Genomic DNA, 20,484 nt, shown 5'->3' on the forward strand with positions numbered 1-20,484 from the left:
AAAACATTTTTATCTCTTATAACGGTTAACAGACTGGAATGCTCTATATGGTGAAATAAGCAAAATTATTACAATATTCCCGATTAATTATCCAGATGAGACATTTTTTATGGTCATTGCAGTATAGACTTGCAAGAGTACCGAAAGGGTATACCAAAAAGGATATGTAATCCTATAAAAGGATTATAAATCTTGTTTTCGGTCCTACATTTGAACATTTATGTTAAACTATAAAAGATTGCCTAAATAAATGAATCCTTCATTCACTGCAAGCCTTTTGAGTGCCAAGTGTTATCTTCCTTTGATCATTTTGTATCCTGCCAATGGAGACAAATTGTCACAATATGCTTTCTCCATTGAAGGAGTGCAGCCTTTGTAGATGGCCCATGTGTTCAATTAACAACCCTATTGGCTCGTGCAGATTACCACATTTTCGGTCCTAATGCGATCCAAGAAAACATTGGATCGCACTCGGATCAATATTATTCTGTGGGGCCGTGCACATGTCTTATTTTTTTTTTTCACCTCGGACCGAGTGAGGGGAATTTTTTTTTTTTCACAGCATGCATGATTTGCATCCGTAAATCGGATTATACTCAGACATGCAAGTCAACGAGGCTGTGGGAAACGTCGTACTGCACGCAGATGAGTGCGGTCTGATTTTCCTGAACTCACAGAATGGAGAAGATGGAGAATTTTTTCAATCTTCTCCTCATCCGAGAGGATGTGCAAACATTCAGTATTTGCTCAGTATTTTACATCAGTATTTATAAGCCAAAACCAGGAGTGGAACAATGAGAAGAAAAGTATAATAGAAACACGTCACCACTTTTTAATTTTTACTTACTTTTGGCTTATAAATACTGGAGGTAAAATACTCAAATACTCAATGTGTGCATGTGGCCTTATAAAATACACCTTTACACACCTTTGGCATCAACATGATGGCAGAAACTTCCAGTCACTAAACTTTTTATAGAGATATCTTTTATTTATTTTATGCCCAAGGTGCGGCTCATAATGCCTTTTCATTTATGAGGATCGGAGGTGAAATCGCACTTCACACTATAGCTGTGTATTATGTTTAAAGGCAGGAAATTAATATAGGACAGGCTTTTGTATGGCACATCCTAGGTCAAAAATGTGGCGTAAAGTTTCACCTTTACAACTGGAAAGCATTTAGATATTGTTTGAACACTATGTTCCCAGTGTGTTTTTTTTTGTTTTTTGTTTTTTTATTGAAATATATGGTAAAATCACCACGTTGTTTACCATGTGTTTAAAAAATCATGAGAAAAAAAATGGATTAGTTACACAACATGTGAACACAGCCTTAAACTAAGTTTAAAATGAAAATACATCTAGTGACATTTCCTAATAGTTTCTTTATACAATGTCCTGTAACAAAATGTCCTCTGGGGCATATGAATTTCATAGGAGTGTACCCATCTTTGAAACCCTATCTATGACATAGAACAGAGAGCATTTGAAAACAGCATCTCTCACCCGGGATGTACTGTATTAGATAGAAGCCACTGAATTTATTGAACGCCATCATACATTGATACTAAAGGGGATACTTGTAAGTAGAGATGAGCAAACCTTTCCAGGTTTGGTTCGGTTCCCGATGTTCGCCAAACAATTCATTGAACATATCCGGACCCCATTGAATTCAATGGGAGGCAAAACCAAATGCATAGACAACACCTTCAGGGGGGGCCCAAAAGCTGCCGAAACAGCTTTAATTAGGGTCAGACACCAGGAAAAGTGTCATCAATTGACCCACAGTCTAAATTTTATAATGGCACATCAGCAGTCAGCCATGGGCCATGGATCAGGTATCAGGGTCTGGGCCAGCATTTACAGCTTTGGATTCAACTTCAAAGTAAGACGAGGTGTGTGAGGGATCGGTGTAAGCATGCTGTGCTGGGATCCCTCATACCACATGCAACAGCTCAAGCTACTTTTCTGCTCAGCCACACTCAGGTGGCACATATTTCAGTTTTATAGACTACTATTGCTTGAAAAATTGAAGGATAGTAACACAGGTAGTTGACTGAAAGTAAGTACAGGCCTACCGGTCTGGGAACCCTACTGCTACAGGCAACACACGTGAAGGCGACCCAACTTGGAGTCCAAACATTTAAAAAAAATTAGGGACAGACACCACGAGAGTGGCATCAATTTCATCAGAGTAGAAATAGTATAATGGGGCTCTGACACCCCTTCCATTACATGCAACCCACCAGAAGCAGACCCAACTAGTAGCCTCCACATTTCAAAAAATTATTGCCACAGACCACTAAAGTGGCTTCAATTTCACCAGAGTAGAAATAGTATAATAGGGTATTGACACCCCTTCCACTACAGGCAACCCACCAGATGGAGGCCAAACTAGAAGTCTCCACATTTCCAAAAATTATTGATAACATTAGCAGAAATAGCAACAGCAGGCAAAGAAGCCATGACAAAGATGTCACAGACTGCAATAACGTGAGATCAATGCATCACAGTAAAAACTGCACCATTGCCTAGTCTGCACAGTCTGCGGTTGGGGTGCAAAAGTCCTTGGAGATCTATGACTTGTTCATCTTGATGAAAGGTTAGGCAGTCTACACTTTCAGGGGACAGCTGGATGCACTTATCTGTCAGGACACCACCAGCAGCGCTGAAGACACGTTCTGAGAGAACGCTGGCTGCTGGGCATGACAAAACCTCCAAGGCGTGACAGACGATCTCATTTTTGAAGACCAAAATGCAAAAGGGTCCAAACCCTCCTGATGGCATGGATATTGAGCTCGAGATACTCCTGCACCATCCTCTCCAGTCGTTCACTACGTGTCAGACTTGTACTCTCTGTTCTGCTGGTGTACTGGCTGTTCTAAAAAAAATGTGTGAAATGACTCACAGAGATTGCTTCTGCCACTTACACTGCTGCTGATGTTTTTGTGTTGACGACTCGACGTTCCCGGGGTTGGAAGACTACAAATGCGATGCACACTGTGTGCCTCACTGCTGTCTTGGGGAAAACCACTTTTAAGGTGGCCTACAAGCGTGTTTTGATACTCCAGCATGCGCGCGTTCCTTTCCAGGGCGGGAAACATCTGGCAAAATTTATTCTTGTTAGTGGATCTAACAGAGTGGCAACCCAGTAGTAAGCATTATTTAGAATCCTAACAATACAGGGATCATGCTGCAGATAGTGCAGCAAGAAGGCGCTCATATGTCAGGCTCTTCCATAAGGTCCAAGTCCATGGTGTGTTAGTGGCAGGGTAATACTGAAGCTTGCTTCCTCTGTCCCCTCCCGCCAACCACGGACAACAGAGAGGGGATCATCTCTTGACTGTTGTGTGCCCATCACCTCATCCTCTGCCTCCATTTGTTCCTCGGCTCCTGCACCTTCATTAACAATTTCTCTGGTACCACGAGCCCCCCCTCGATCACTGTAATTCCCCCCCTCCGTAGGCACCTATCTGTGCGATGACAGTCTGGAACTTAGAGATATTGTTATCCCTTCCTCCTCTTCCTCTGGGACCACCAACTCCTCCCACAGACTATTCAAAGTGTGCTCTAGCATGTAGATTACTGGAATAGTGATGCTGATGATGGCATCTTAGTAGAAATTCGAAACAGTGCAGAAGGGTGCAGAGCTCCTTAATCTGTGCCCACTCTGCAAACGTGATTTGCACCACATCCACACTGCGTTGTCCCAGGCTTTGCAAAATGAGATACTGCGCCAAAGCTAGTCACTGCTGCCACATGTGCAGAGTGGAATTCCACAATGTCGGCACATCGCTTATCAACCAGTTAACCGGTAGGGCCAAAGACCTCTGTAGTGATGCAAGTTGATGACCCGTGGGGTGCGAATGGCAGAAGTGAGTATACCGTGACCGTGCTTTCTGCAGCAGCGCATCCAGGCGGGGATGGGGCGGAGAAATTGCTGTACCACCAGGTTGAGGATGTGAGCCACGCTAGTCACGTTTGTGAGGTTGCCTCAGTGTAGGGCCGCAACTAGGTTTGCATCGTTATCACACACGGCCTTCCCTGGCTCCAAGTTCAGTGGAGACAGCCATTGCTCAAACTCGGCCTGGAGAGTTATCCACAACTCTTCAGCTATGTGACTGCGATCTCCAAAGCATATTCATTTTAACACTGCTTGATTGCGGTGATCCCTGGCTGCGCAGTATGGAGATAGGGGGGGGATTCTCTCTGCACTGTAGGAATGCGTCTCATTAAGGCAGAGGTTGAGGGCGCAGTTGGAGGCCCTAGAGGAGGTGGAGGAGGCAGAAGCAGTGGAGGAAGTGTTAGATACAGAGGTTTGTCTGGCAAGCCTTGGGGATTCCAAAACTTGTGGAGCAGCCTCTTCCCCACCTGCCCCCACAGCCACCAGAGTCACCCAGTACCCAGTCAGCAAGTTGTAATGCCCCTTGCCATGCTTGTCCAGGTGTCTGATGAAATGCACACTGGCAGAAATAGTTTTTTTTCAAGGAAAGGGTGATGTTGTCTGCGACATGCAGGTGTAGGACAGGCACAGCTTTCTTTCAGAAGTAATGGTGACTGGGCAACCGGTACTGGGGGACTGCAAAGGCCATCAGCTTTGAAAAACCATCTGTATCCACCAGGCGGGAAGGCAGCATTTCCGTTGACAACAGATTTGAGATAGTGGAGTTCAAGCTCTTTGCTTTGGCAGGTGTAGGAGGAAACAATCCTTTACGTGACCACAACTGCGGGACCAAGGGCTGTATACTATGCTAAGAGATGGTGGAGCAGGGTGAACATGACAAACTGCTGGACTGTGAGAGGTGCAGGCAACGATGTTCTGGTGGATTGAGAAAGATGTGGTGTGCTCAGTGAAACAAAAACAGCAGGCATGTCCACTTCCGTAATAGCTGACGGGCTCTCACTCACCCCACCTGTAGTGGGTAAACAAGTGGAGGTTCTGCAGCTGGAGACCTGTGTGAGAACACTTGCCACGGTGACTGAGGAGGAAGTAGCAGATGCAAATGATGAGGCGGCCAGTGGTTGGAGAGGCCCACTAGTCCACCATTTTTAGCGCAGTGAGATTGACAGAGTAACGCATATTGATCAGGAATGTGCTGGGTCATGTATGTAGTTGTCAAACTATTGCAATTTTTGCCTCTGAGTCTTTTTTTTTTTTTACCAAGTTAGCAGATAATGTGAGTTCGGTCATCCTTTGTGGTCTTAAAAATGGCCCAGGCTAAACAACCCTTGTGGCCCCTGCGAACTGGACTCTGCTGGACACAGTCACAGTTGTCGCTGAGGATGCAGTGCTTGTCGTGGTTGCATCACTCCATGTCTGTGCAGGAGGCTGCAACGTAACTACCTTGTTTTCCTCCTCCCCCACCTCCTTTCCTGAGCTACTCAGCTGCATGCCTCTGGGTTCACACCAAGTGAGATCTACAACCTCATCGTCATCCTCTCTGTTCTCCCACTCCTTGCCCTGAGAGTCGCCCTCCTCCTCTTCCTGCCCTGACTGCACAGTACAGTCCGCGTGCACCTCAGGTATCTGAGTCTCATCAGGATCACCTCCACCCCCGGGGGTTAGCATTTGGTGACGAGGGTCTGGATTCTACTTGGACCCTACTTCGTCCAGCCCCAGATCCAACAGAAAAAAAGTTTGGGCATTTGTGCAGACGATTTCCTCCTCTTGAGTCTGTGAATCTTTGTAGCAGACCTCTGATGCCCATGGAATAGAATGTGTGAACAGCTCTGCAGACTCGCCCACAATCAGCTGAGCAGTTGGAGAGTTGTGATGCAGGTGAAGGGTTGGGGGCAAGGGTAATTGGGGTGCCACCTCTGAGGGCTGTACTGTGTGTGATGTTGAGGTGTAGGAAGAGGATGAGAGGCCACTTGATGCAATGTTTGCCATCCATATTGCCTTCATCTATAAGGCGTACCGCTATGTGGCTGCCAAAAAAAGGGAGTGAAGTAGCCCGTCCAGTAACAGAAGTTGTCAGTTGTCTTTGTATAGGACGAGATGGCGTTTGTTCAGTAGAGCTTTCACTAACATTACCACCTACCCCACGTACACCAAGCCTATTCCCCCATCCACCATGACCTAGCTTTTTCCCCCCACTCATGGTGGATGTACCCTGGCCCTCTTTTAACTAGCTGTTTGACAACACTAGGCTCATACCTGTCAGTCACCTGTCACTAAATTACCAATCAGTATTTATTTGCGGAGATTGTGCTACTAGCATGCTACAGCCACACTAAGAATTTTGATTTTGAAATGTGAACTCCTGGCTGAAGCAAAACTAGAAGCACAAAATATTTATATGCAGAAGTGCGGTCTGCTTTCTGTAGCAAAAATAATTTAGATTGTCAAATGTGGACTCCTGCCTGGAGCACAATATTAGCAGCACAAAAGAGTTAGATTCTGAAATGTGGCCTTGTTACAGGACCACGCTAGTAGCAGAAAGAATTTCGATTTTCAAATGAGGACTCCTGCCAGGCTAAAAACATTACCAGCACAAAATATTTCTATACACAAATGTGACCTTGTATCAGGGCACTGCTAGTAGCAGAAAAAATTTAGATTTTCAAATGAGGACCCCTGCCTGGAGCACAATATTAGAAGCACTAAAGAGTTATATGCTGAAATGTGGCCTGGTGTCTCTAGACTACACAATTTGCAAAAAGGATTAATCTGCAGGAAGATCGATTTCACAGCCACACAGTATCCTATCTGAACTAGCTGACAGAATCAACCACCTAGCTAACTATCTCAATATTCAGTAGCAGCAGCTTCTCTGCCCTGTTACACTGTCAAAATGGTGCCAAAACAACATATCTGGTCTTTACATGGAGAGGGACATGTAACTCTGCAGCCAATGACACAAGCCCTTGTTCTCGACGTTGTGGATGGTTTCTGCGCTCCGGTTGGGTGCCGAAATCATCACACATTAAATTAAGAAAAAAAGAAAAAAAAAATTAAGAACAGTCCGCCGCTCCTCTGACCTCTCCCCATCCCCTCCCCTCATCAAACATGTTCCCCCAGCTCATCATACAGCACCACTATGCTAGCCAGAGTCCTACAAAGAGCATTAGTGGAAATGCGATCATTTACTGCACTTTGGCCGAATTTGGCCAATTTTGAGAAAAAAAAGACTCGAGGGTCTGAACACGAATCCGTATGTGCACTGTCCGTGCCGACTGAGATTGGCGAACATTTTCTGAACAAGTTCGCTCATCTCTACTTGTAAGTGCTGACAACCTTCCCTAGTAATGACAGCGGAGTCTGTTTTTTTGCAGTCAGGCTGTGGTGATCATCTATGTAGGTTAAACAAGGTGGGAATGTTCTAAAGGAACAACCTTTTTTTAAAAAGTGATAATTTTCTTTTGGAGTCAGCACTGATGAGTTGGTTCTTCTAATATATGTCACCAGTCATGCAGATCTGGTTGAAAGAACAGGAGCCTACCAAGTCACAATTTATGTACAATTTAAAATGTAATATAGTTTGTGCAACCTTTGTATGGAAACTAAATAGACAGCAATTAATATGAAATGAACAGTAACCTTTAACCCTACATAGATTATTAACCTTTAACCCCACTTAGCTATGTCCATCACACATAGGACACACTTAACTGCACCTAAAGGAAAACTGAACATGTGCTAATGCATGACCGGGAAGAAATGTTCTCTCTTTACTGTAATGTGACCTTACAAAGTAACAGGGTAATCTGAAAACCAGTCCATGATATTATCCAACAAGGTCAATTCTTCTTTGGTTAAATATTCCATGGGAATAAGCATTTAGTAAAAGGGCAGCACATTACTTATCTACTTTATCCCTTTCCTAAAATCACACATATTTGGCAACCATGTTTAATATAAATGTAACTAACAATGTCCATTAAAGACAGATACGGTAGCTAATGCATCTGGGGAATAGGAGTGTCCTGTCCCACACTCTTGTGAGTTATGTCTTTAAAAGGGAGTAGATGATTCTTAAAGTGACGCTCCAACCCAAAACCTATATGTGACTATACATTTTTCATGTATAATCAGCATATCTGGTGCCCTCCATCCAGCTGTTGTAGCCTTCCTTTGTCGGTTCAGTGATCTCTTCTTCAAAATGGCTGCAACAGAGGCATGGAGAGCACTGTGCAAAGTTTGAAGTATGTCACCCCTGCCTTTCCATTGGTGTGGAAGTGACCAGAACCGATGATGATGGTGCTGCATCCATGTCGCTGTACAGAGCAGACATGGGAGGTGTAGTTTAGATTTTCCACAGCGCTTCCCATGCCTCTGGAGGAGTCATTTTTAAGAAGAAAATGGGCTGCCGATCTGACAGAGAAAACAGATGGCAGCAGGATAGAGGCAACCAGGTTTGGTGACAGTACATGAGAAATGTATGTGCATACTAAGTTTTGGGGGTGGAGGGTCACATTTCAGGAAGCCTGTCACCTCTGAATTGCCTATCTAAGTGCAGTTAAGGTGATAACAATCCATAATCTGCCCTGTGATCTTCAAGGTGTAGTTTGCACTCGGTTTGTAGTTTGGAAGGAGAAAATAATGTTGTTATACTTAAACTATAGCTACTCTGTTAAAGTCATCTGAGCAGTTATCGCTGTTCTTCCAATCGTGCCGATTGTTAATTTTTTGACATCCAATTCATCACAATCATACAGTAAGCAAGACCTCAATCACCTGAACAGTGGGTCTGATTGTAAGAACAGTGGTGTCTGCTCAGTGCTGCACTCCATCACCAGATGACTGGAACAGAACTGGTGAAGCACAATTAACCCCATAGTGACTGAGCCAATTTTGACCTTAAAGACCAAGACCAAATGTTAGAATTCTGACCACTGTCACTTTATGTGGTAATAACTCTTGAACACCTCAACGGATCCCACTGATTCTGAGTTTGTTTTTATGTTACATATTGTACTTCATAATAGTGGTAAAATTTGTAAAATATAACTTGTGTTTATTTGTGAAAAAAAAATCTGATTTGGCAAAAATTTCACAATTTTCAAACTTTTCATTTTTATGCTCTTAAACCAGAGAGTTAGGTCACACACAATAGTTAATATATAACATTTCCCAAGTATACTTTACATCAGCACAATTTTTAAAAAAAAATGTTAGTAACCCTTCAGGTGCTTCACAGGAAATGAATCAATGTGGAAGGAAAAAATTAACATTTAACTTTTTTTTTTTTTTTTTCACAAAAATTTTACTTTAGCCCCAAATTTTTTACTTTCACAGGGCTAACAGGAGAAAATGAACCCCAAAATTTATTGTGCAGTTTCTCCTGGGTAAGGAGATACCCAATTTGTGGGGGAAACTACTATTTGGGCACACGGCAGGGATGGGAAGGAGCACTGTTTGACTTTTTGAACTCAAAAATAGCTTAATCGAGAGTGAATGACATGTTGCGTTTGGAGAGCCCCTGATGTGCCTAAACTGTGGAAACCCCCCACAAGTGACACCATTTTGAAAACTAAACCCCTCAAGGATTTTATCCAGTCATATTAAAAAAGGAAACAAATTTTCACAAAAATCTTACTTTAGTTACAAATTTCTTTTCCAAGAGGTAACACCTAAAAGTGGACCCGACAGTTTGTTATTCACTTTCTTATGAGTGCAGCGATACCCCACATGCAGTCAAAAAGTTCTATTTGGACAAGCGGCCGGACTCGAAATGGAAGGAGTAATATTTGGATTTTGGAATACAAGTTGGCTGAAGTAGATTGCGGGCGACATGTCACATTTGCAGGGCCCCTAAGGCACCTAAACAGCAGAAAACTCCCACAACTGCCCCCGTTTTGGAAACTACACCCCTCAAGAATTTTATCCAGTGGTATAGTGAGAATTTTGAACCCACAGGTATGACATAGAATTTGATAACATTAGGTCGTCCTATTGAATATGTCATCATTAGTGTTGAGCGCAACTGCTCACTACTAGAGTTTGATCAGGTGCTCGGTTATGCACTGAGTATCACAGGTGCTCGAGTGACATGCTCAAGTCTCTGCCCTGCATGTTTTGTGGCCATTAAACACTCAAAAAAAAAAAACCATAACATTCAGGGATTGCCCGTGCATGGTAGGCAATGCATGCATGTTTTTTTGGCTGGGGTCTACCACAGTGAGCAAAAGGAACCAATAAGAAAAGTCCCAGATGTTGCCGGGTGCTGGCCGGTATATCCCAGCGGGCTCACTGTGCATGCACCATTTTTTTTCATGAAGAGGAGGTGGAGGGCCAGGGGATGGAGCAGGGGGCTTGTGGAGGTACCGGAAGAGTTCGCGGACTTCTCTTTCCTCTGACATGTATATCAGAGAGAAAATATTTTACGTGATCACCGTTATTCATTGAATAACGGTGATTATGTGATTGAGGACTGGAAAATCTAGCCCTAATCATGTTTTTCAGGGTCTGAGCTACCTCAAAGTAGTTTTCGACCACTTATGGGGTATTGGCTAAGGAGAATTTGAGTAACAAATTGTAACATTCGTCTTCTTCCTTTCTCGCTTTCAGGAATTGTTTTACAGGGGGTTTTCTTATGCCATTCTCCATGTGGTAAAAGTGATAAGGCAGCTTTATTCTTTAAGTCAGTACGATTACGGTGACACCACATACAGGTGTCACCTGTATCTCACTAAATTAGAATATCGTCAAAAAGTTAATTTCTTTCAGTTCTTCAATACAAAAAGTGAAACACATATTATATAGCGTCATTACAAACAGAGTGATCTATTTCAAGTGTTTATTTCTGTTATTGTTGATGATTATGGCTTACAGCCAATGAAAACACAAATTTATGAATTCCCCCAGTGCAGGCATTGTGTAGTGTGGGGATTCGCCAGTATGAGACCTGGGACCCGAGGGTATGCATATGACGCGCCCCCTGGGCCGTGGGGTACCCAGTGACGGGTCGGTGGATGCTGGGGAATGTCACAGAGCCGGTGAACCGGTCCGTGACCCAGGGCGGTCAATAAAAGGGGTTATGGATAGGGGATTTATGGTGTTTTTATAGAGTTTGTGACGCCATCTGTGGAATGCGGCTAAAGGGAGCCGCCGCTGCGGAGCAGTCCTCTGAAGCTGATATTACTGCAGCAGGGATGGTGTGGCTCTCCACAGGAAGAGCTAGCTCCAGGGCAGTGTAGATATTGCAGGTTGTGCTGGGCGTTGTAGTGCAGGGGTTGATGCCGCAGCAAGAAACACAGAGACAAGGAAGTGCAGTCCCAGGGTCTTTACTGGTGGTGATTAGACAAGCCGGGACTAGGGTACTGGCTAGAAGTGGAAGTCCGGGCAGCCTGGAAGCAAGTAAAGAATCCTCCTTGCCAGGTGAAGTTGGAGGCCTTCCCTTTCCACTAAACTCTTTGGCCCTGCTGCTTGTAGCTGTGCGGTGGCCCTCGTCCCTGAGTGTAACGTTTCTGTGCTCACCCGTATGGCAGGCAGCTCGGGCCTTGCTGGTGCGTCGCTCCCACGTAGCGGTGCTGGACCCTGTGGTGCTGCTGAGCCTCCGGGTATCTGATGGGACCAGGAGACCTGCAGTCTCCTGCCCTCCGGTTTCTGCGGCTGGGCCTTCAGTGCCCCACAGCCTCGGACTCCGGTGTCCGGTTCTTCTGTGCTGATGCTTCTGGGGTGAACTGCCGCGCAGCTCCAGTCCCCAGCTCCTCTCTCCTCGACGTCCTCGCTTCAACTCTTCACACTAAGACTAACTAACCCCGCCCCCAGATCCCAGTTGCCAAGGGGAGTAGCTCCCCTTGCTGGTCTGGAGCCGGGAAAGTGTTGCATGTTTAGTATACATGACTAGGGGATCCCTGCTTGCTTCCAGGCATGGCATTACCTCTTTTGAGGGAGGCAATGCCACTGTGGCAACCGGACCCCTGGGGTGCCACATTCCGCCCTAGTTAACTTCAGTAATCCCGGACTGAGGATACTTTTCAAAATTAACAAATAACAATTCACATTATAAGATTATGAATTTAAAATTTCCTGAACGTTACTGGTTATCAAAACATTATAAAACACTGTTAATAACATTCTTCAACAGGTTACAGTACATTCTGTAACCAGGTGTCCATTCTTCTTTAGTAAGGAACAATTTTGAGCAACATGAGGGACCCGTCCGAAAACCCTCAACGTAGGCCCTGGGCGTGGCTGCAGGGCATAGATGATCCAGGTGTTGGACCACATCTTCGGCCACGCCAAACGGGTTTTTGTTCTGAGGTCATTTGTTGTAACCATAAAACCAATAGGAGAAAGAAATGTGGTCTTCCAGCGGATCTTCGATAAAATTAAGCTTTTATTAGGAACATATAAAAGCAGCCATGTCAAAAGGACAATACACGGGATACAAGGACACAAGACATGATAGTCCCAACGCGTTTTGGCTAAGTATTAGCCTTAATCATGGGATAAAGTCACTGGTATATATAGCTATGCATACAAACATGGCTCCACCTAGACACAGATGGTAAATAATTAGTTAATTACTAGGTAGGAGTTAAAAAGTGACAGGCCAGTAGAACAAAATACAAAATAAAACCACTATATTTCACTGACACTACAAAAGAAAAACAGTTATACAGAGTATATATATATATATATATATATATATATATATATATATATATATATATATATATATATATATATATATATATATAAATCATGGAACAGTACAATCTGAAAAGAGTACGAGAGTTACCTTAAATGAATAGAATTATTTAAGAAATCGGGTATTGATTTTCTACTACAACATTATCAATTCTGATTGCGAATTAGTATGAATAACCTCTCTTTGAAAATAAATATTTCATAAATTTAACTATGGGCATATAAATATCTTTGTTATAATACTGTCTCATCATCATATTAAATTCTCCCTCAGAGATATTTGAAATTGCAGGAGAAAACCCGCAAAAAAAAAAAAAAGGGAAACATTTTTTTTTCAATTTATGTATATTGTAATATTAAGTCTTGTCTGATGTTCAGACCTTGCGGTATTCTAGTAGCTAATCTAAAGATCCAAAAGGATTCTCTATTGAGAATTTTTCTCTTATATTCTTCTCTTCTAAAAGGTTTATAAACTTTTTCTATGGCTCTAAATTTAAAACCAGACACATCTCCTCCATGTGTGTGCTGAAAATGTCTTGATAAAGACGAGCAATTAAAGATTTTTGGGTTGGATAGATGCCTCCTAATGCGTTTTTTCAATGGCCCAGTAGTGCAACCAACATACTGTAATTTGCAAAGAAAACATTCTGCAAGGTAGATAACATTATCAGTATTACAATTCATAAAATAATTAATATTATAAGTCTGATTAGTAATGTAAGATTGAAAAGATGTGCTTTTCTGGGCACAGCCACAAGAAATGCAACGTGTGTGACCACAGCCATAGAAACCTTTTAGTGTTAGCCAAGTATCGGAGAGGGGATTTTTTTCAGACAAAAAAAAAGACTGGGAGACAAAATAGTACCTAAAGTGGCTGCTTTTCGAGATACAAATTGAATATTCGAAGTCTCCAAAATTTTACAGAGTGTTTGATCTTGATTTAAGACTGGTAGATATTTTCTCACAATATTAATATCATCCTGATATTGCGGACTGTATTGGGTGCAGAAAACGATTTTATCATCTGAAGTCTGATTTTTTGCCCTAGTTTTTCTAGTGGGATTTTTTAAAAGATCTAATCTATTAATATCTGCTACAATATTGTCCGCTCTGGATAAGAATTTATTGGGGTAACCTCTCCTTAAGAGTCGTTTTTTGGTAGATTGAACTGCAGTTGTATAAATCTCTTGATTTGAGGAATGTCTCTTCATCCTGATAAATTCTCCCACTTGGATGTTTTTTATTATATGCTTAGGGTGACAAGATGAAGCTTGCAAAATAGTATTTCCAGCTGTTGCTTTTCTAAAAGGAAGTATCGTGATTTTTTTGGTATTATCATCACCAGATAAAACAATGTCTAAGTAATTAATAGTTTGTTTTTGAAGGCAAAAAGTAAATTTCAAATTGTAGTCATTCCCATTGAGATAATCCACAAACGATGGAACTTTGGAAATGGGCCCCTTCCAGATAAGTAGTAAATCATCTATGTACCTAGCGTACCATTCTATATCGTTTATAAAAGGGATTATACTTAGAGAAAATATAACTTTCTTCCCATACCGACATGACAGGGCTATTCCGTTGTCGGATCAACTCACACAGCCTCCAGCGGTTAACGATCGGGTGAGCTGATTTTTTTCTCCCCTTCTCCCTTTCCTTGTTTGTCAATAAAACCAATAGGGGGCACTCTAATAAGTGCAACTATTTACAATGGAAAGTTCTTTGGTTATTCACCGTCCATAACCTACAAGTCTTTATACCCTTACCGGGTAACTAAATGCACACATGACCAACTTTTGCAATTCACTTTGAAAACACAACTTTTCTGCTTTACCCTTACTGGTAACTATATACAGCATACATTTTAATTCTCTTATACTTTAATTGTTTACTTTCTCCAGCGAGCAGGGATCTGACCTTTTGTACTCCTGGTCGATCTACGTAGTACGTTAGTTGTCACTGCCCTACCCTGGTCCCTAGTGTCTACCCCTGGTGTGGTGGATTCAGTGTGAATTAGACTACAGGTAGTCTGAGGTAACACCGGTAGGCTAGGTAATCTCCTACGAATTCTTTGGCTCACCATGGGTACGACAGGTTCACTGCTAGCAGAGGGTCAATTCTTCTGGTCTGCTGATGATGAAACCTCTGTCTCTGGGGCCGACTGGTCTTCCAGCTGTTCTGGGACTTCTGCAGCTTCCGGTGAGGCCGCTTGGAGAAAGGTTAGGACAGGCACCACAATCGCTTTGTTCACCTGCGTCCAAGACCGGGGAAATTCTCAGAGGGCTGTCTGGACCGTTTCTTCCACTTCTTTGGTGGGCTGAGGGCTGTCTTGATCTTCTTTGTGTTTCAACTGTTCCGGACATACCCTCAAGTGGTCTCTTGAGGCGACCGCTGAAGTTTCCCCTCCATCTTTGCTGATGAGGCACACTTTGGTGTTATCGTAATTCGAGGGTAGGACGGTGTAGTACAACCTCCCACTGGTCATCTAACTTGTGGACTCGTCTCTTCCTCTTAAGTACCTGTTCTCCAGGTGATAAGGGAACGGCGGGTGCGTGCTGATTATAAGTTTTCTCTTGCGTCTGTCTTGCCTGGGACAAACTTCTCTCAACACACTCTTGCACCTTGCGGTATTGTTGCTGCCGCTCGGTATCCCAATCCGCATCTGGTGAAGTCGTCTCTGGTGTTAGGACTCCTATGTCCAAGTCAATGGGTAGCTTACCAGGTCTTGCTCTTATCAGGTAAGCGGGTGTACAGTTGGAGGAGTTCACCAGGATGTGGTTATACAGGTCCACCAAATCTGGTAACTTCTCTGGCCACAGGCTACGTTCAAGGGGCAACGTCTCAACAGGTCTATTACCACCTGGTTCATCTTCTCACACAACCCGTTTGTCTGGGGATGATACGGCGTCGTCCTGATTTTCTTGCAGCCGTACAAGTTACAGAATTCCTGGAACACCTCTGCTTCAAAGGCTGAACCTTGGTCGGTAAGCACCCGTTCAGGGTAACCGTGCGGGAGACAAAAGTGTTGTTGGAACGCTTTGGCTGCCGTCTGAGCCGTCTGGTCTTTTACTGGCACTACTACCAGGAACCGGGAGTAGTGGTCTACTATGGTTAGAGCGTAGACATAGCCTGACCTGCTTGGGGCTAGCTTCACGTGGTCCAAGGCTACCAGTTCTAGTGGCTGTTTGGTGATGATTGGCTGCAGAGGAGCCCTCTGGCTGTCACGGTCTTTTAGTCTCCGGTTGCATGGACCACATTCTCGACACCATCTCTCAATTGCTTTCCTCATGCCAACCCAGTAGAATCACTCACGTAGCAGGACTTCCAACTTCTTCCACCTGAAGTGTCCTGCTCCATCGTGGTACGCTTCCAAGACCATTGACGCATCCCGCCTCGGGACTACCACCTACCAGACCAGTTCATGTGTCCGGGAGTTGATGCTTCTTCGACACAGCTTTCCTTCGTAGATGAACAGTTTGCCCTTCTCCTTCCACAACTGTTGGGTCTCCTGTGGAGCATCTGGATCAGGGTACGAGTCAGCTTGCGTCAGCAACTCCTTGACTAGGCGGACAGCCGGGTCGCTATCCTGCGTTTCTGCCCATCCATGGTGGGGCAATGGGTTGAACGTGGCCTCTCTGTTGGTGGAGCGCTTGTCCCTTACACAGTGGGAGCACTGGGTCACCCCATGATGATAGAAAGCGGGTATCTCTCTCTCCTCCAGCTCTTCCGGGTCTTCTCCCCCATCTGGCAAGTTTGGCATCCTGGACAGCGCATCAGCATTTGCATTTTTATGCCCCGCCCGATACTTGATGGTAAACTCATAGTTAGACAGTCGGGCCATCCATCGTTGTTCTAGGGCACCAAGCTTCGCAGTCTCCAGGTGCGTCAGCAGGTTATCTGTGAAAACTGTAAATTTTGAGGAGGCGAGATAGTGCTTGAAGTGCTCTGTTACAGCCTAGACTATGGCGAGAAACTCCAACTTGAAGGAACTGTAGTTGTCGGGGTTACTTTCCGTGGGCCGGAGCTTCCAGCTGGCGTAGGCAATCACTCTCTCTCTGCCCTGCTGTACCTGGGATAGCATCGCTCCTAATCCCACATTGCTGGCATCTGTATGGAGTATGAAGTGTTGGCCATAGTCGGGGTAGGCCAGGACTTCGTCTCCAGTCAGAGCCATCTTCAGTCGGGTGAAGGATTCGTCTTCTGGTTTACCCCATTGGAACGGAGGTTTCGGGTTCTTGGCCTTCTTGGACTGGCCTACCAGGAGGTCCTGCATGGGTGCTGCTATCTTGGTAAAGCCCTTGATGAATCTTCTGTAGTAGCCTACCAGCCCGAGGAACTGTCGAACTTCCTTGATAGTGGAGGGTCTTGGCCAGTCCTTGATCACGGTGACTTTTTCAGGGTCTGGAGCTACACCTTCGGCGCCTACCACATGACCTAGGTACTGCACCTTGGGCTTCAACAGGTGGCATTTGGACGGCTTTACCTTCAGGACAAAACTAGATAGGGCTTCAAACACCTCGGCCAGGTGCTCCAGGTGGTCTTCATATATCTTCGAGTAGACAATTACGTCGTCCAGGTACAGCAGGACAGTTTCGAAGTTTTTGTGTCCTAGGCAGCACTCCATTAACCGCTGGAAGGTTCCTGGGGCGTTGCAGAGCCCGAATGGCATGCAGTTGAACTCGCTGAAGCCCATTGGTGTTGTAAACGCGGTCTTTTCTTTGTCCGCCTCAGCCACAGGAACCTGACAATACCCACTGGTAAGATCCAAAGTGGAGAAATAATTAGCAGATCTTAATGCAGCTAGGGACTCCTCAATCCTGGGTAATGGGTAGGCATCCTTATGTGTAATGCGGATAATCTGCCTGTAGTCCACACACATCCTCATTGTATCATCCTTCTTTCTCACGAGAACTAATGGAGCTGCCCAGGGGCTACAACTATCTCTGATCACCTCAGCCTCCTTCATCTCCTGTAACATTCCTTTAGCACATTGATAGTGAGCTGGAGGTACAGGCCGGTACCTCTCTTTAATGGGTGGATGATCTCCCGTGGGGATATGATGTTGGATCCCTTTTACCTGCCCAAAGTCTAATGGGTGTTTACTGAAGACCCGCTCATACTCTTGGACCACCCAGTATACTCCATGCTTTTGGTGCAAAGGGGTGGAGTCAGTGCCCACTTGTAGCTTCTGACACCAATCCTCCATCTGCCCCTTGGAGCCATTTTCCTCCGCCGGTTAGGATGGAGGCAAGGGTTCCACTGTCTTTATTGAGTTGTTACTGACAGTGAATAACTTAGCAAGGGTAGCATACTGGGGTAAATGGACCTCTTTCTCCCCACAATTCAGGATGCTGATCGGCACTCTCCCCTTGCGGACATCAACCACCCCCCTGGCTGTCAAGATGGTGGGCCTACTGTCAGAGTATACGGGTTCTACCAGGGCCTGGTAATCTTGACCCCTGTGACCAATTGCTGCTCAACACCATATCAACATTTCACTCCTACGGGGCACTGCAATGGGGAACGGATCACTCATCCTGACACTGCCAATTTCCCCACCAGACAGTTCTACATGTTGTCTTTTTATCAGGGCTCTGATTTCTTTCTGTAGAACCCGCTGCTGACTAGAACTGGCAGTCTCTGCGACCTGTTGTAGCAAAACAATTTCTCCAAGACAATTTTCTATCATATTAGTGCCTAAGGTTATCATGGGATGACTTTCTCGGCGATCAATATCAACAATAATCATTCCTTGTGATAGAAATTCTACTTTGCCAACTTTTATGGTCACCTCTTTATACCCCACCTGAGGCAAGGGCTGACCATTGCTGGCATAGATGTTAAGATGTTCATCTGGACTGTGGGTAATGTCTGAGTCAGTCCAGTATTGTTTATAAAGGATATATGGCATCGTGGTCACCTGGGACCCAGTGTCCAGCAACGTGTTCATTGGGATGCCATCAAGCACGACAGGTAGGACCGGGCGTCCTCCCACGTACTTGTCTCGCCAACTTTGTGGGCCTGGTCATCTTACTCCTGGGGGTTGGCCCTCTGCCCCAGGTGTTGCTCATTTAAATTGCAGAATCTTGCATAGTGTCCCGCCTTTTGACAGCGGCGGCAGATGGGTTGTCCGTCCTGGTCGTAGCGATCGCTGTTCCTCCCTCTGATCGGTGGAATTCTTCTCTGTCGTTGCCACAGGACGTCATCTGGACTGGAAGCCAGCTGGATCTTCTCCTTTGGAGACACTTGCATGGCCTGCACGGATTTGGTTAATGCAGCCACACTTTTGGTCAGCTCCTGGACCTGAAGGCACAGGTCGGCAGACGAGTCGTAGTCCAGAGTCTGCACGTCAGCCTCCACAGGTTCTGGGGAAAAGGATGCCATCTCCTGGTGATAGGTGATAGCTGGGCGCCGGTGGGATGCAGCGCCTCCTGGTGTTGATTCCCGCAGCACCCAGTTGGCTCTGTCTTTAAATTGCGCAAAGTCCAGATCAGGGTTTTGCAGAGCCATAATGCGCAGCTGTGTCCTGTGAGCGCTGGACAGGAGCCCCTCAATAAACTGCTCAGTCAGCAATCTGTCCTCATCTCGCACACTGTCGGGGTCTACCTGTTTGATGGCCCGCAACACCTCCTGCAGGTTTAGAGCATAGTCCCGTACACTGTCCTGCATCCTTTGTTTGCACCCGTAAAACTTCATTTTAATTTCTGCTGCGGTGCGGGTGTCAAAGGTATCCTTCAAATCGGGCCAGTATTTCTTTTAGAGTGCCTTTGTCTCTGCCCGGCCACTGAATGGCTGGGGTTATGTATAATTTACACATACCCTCTGGTCCCGGGCCTCATACCGGCAAATCCCCACAGCGCACAGTGCCTACTCTGGAGGGATTCATAAGTCTGCAGTCACACAGAGTGACTGCAGACTTATCACTTTTGACCGGACAAGCCCTTTAACTTTCATGGCTCTGATCGCTGGTAAAATGCATAGCTGGTAAACTTGGAGGTCGTAATGACGACCTCGGTTTGCATGGCAATGATCGGGCCCTCACGATGACGTCAAGGGGGTGCTGATAGGAAGGGACAAGGAGCCCGCTCCCTCTCCCAGCCTCCTAAATGTTGGAGGCTGTGACAGCAGAAGCTCAGCTATAAATTACGTCGAGCTCCCGGCGGCGATCGCATGGGCTTTTGTCATGCTGCTGCTGCAGCATTGAAGAGTTCTGACTAACACCACAACTATGCTGCTGGTCCGAACTGTCAATCTTCAGGAGAGCATCTCCATTGTCAAACAGGAAGCTGGAAGACAGACGAGTGGTACGCTCCCAAAGATAAAAACCTTTAAATATTAAGAAATTGTACATGCAGAAGTTTGTAATATTTCTCCATTCAAAATGGCCCCATTAATAATCCATTAGGGAAGCCAAGAGGGAATCCATGCAAGCCCACCAGTACTGCGTTAAGAAGGAGATTCCCTACATGTAGTTAAGTGACATCCATTTTTGGACTTAAAAGCAGGTACCATCCTTAATGGTCATATTTTGTAGCCAACATTTGACACCATTAGTAATTTGATTTGTCAGTGGAATTCATATGACAGGAACAACAGGATGAGTGAAGGACAAATAACACTGAAACTGAACTCTATGGGGATGAATCATTAAGACTGGCAATTTGCATTGAGTTCTGGAGTGAGATGTGCCTAATTCATTAAGAGGCGCATGTTACTTAATGAGTTAGGCGCAACTTTTTAGTGCTTTGCGCCTCCGGCAGAAATTTACTACAATCATGAATGAAATACATCTCTTGCATAAGTTATAGCATCAAAGTGTTTGCAAGTTATGCCACAAAAAGTTTTAAAGGTGTTTTATACCAGAATTCTATCGTAAATGTAGAGGT

The 20,484-nt window shown here is 44.8% G+C and overlaps 1 protein-coding gene across 2 annotated transcripts in view; it reads right to left on the reverse strand.

Annotated features, from left to right (window-relative positions):
• Nucleotides 1–20,484, reverse strand: part of LOC141210718 (sodium/hydrogen exchanger 2-like) — a 176,983-nt gene that overhangs the window by 143,593 nt on the left and 12,906 nt on the right. The window lies entirely within an intron of this gene.

The sequence above is a fragment of the Phyllobates terribilis genome, unplaced genomic scaffold, assembly GCF_046119375.1.
Source record: "Phyllobates terribilis strain yellow unplaced genomic scaffold, ASM4611937v1 Scaffold_2__4_contigs__length_985480577, whole genome shotgun sequence".
Lineage (NCBI taxonomy): Eukaryota > Metazoa > Chordata > Amphibia > Anura > Dendrobatidae > Phyllobates > Phyllobates terribilis.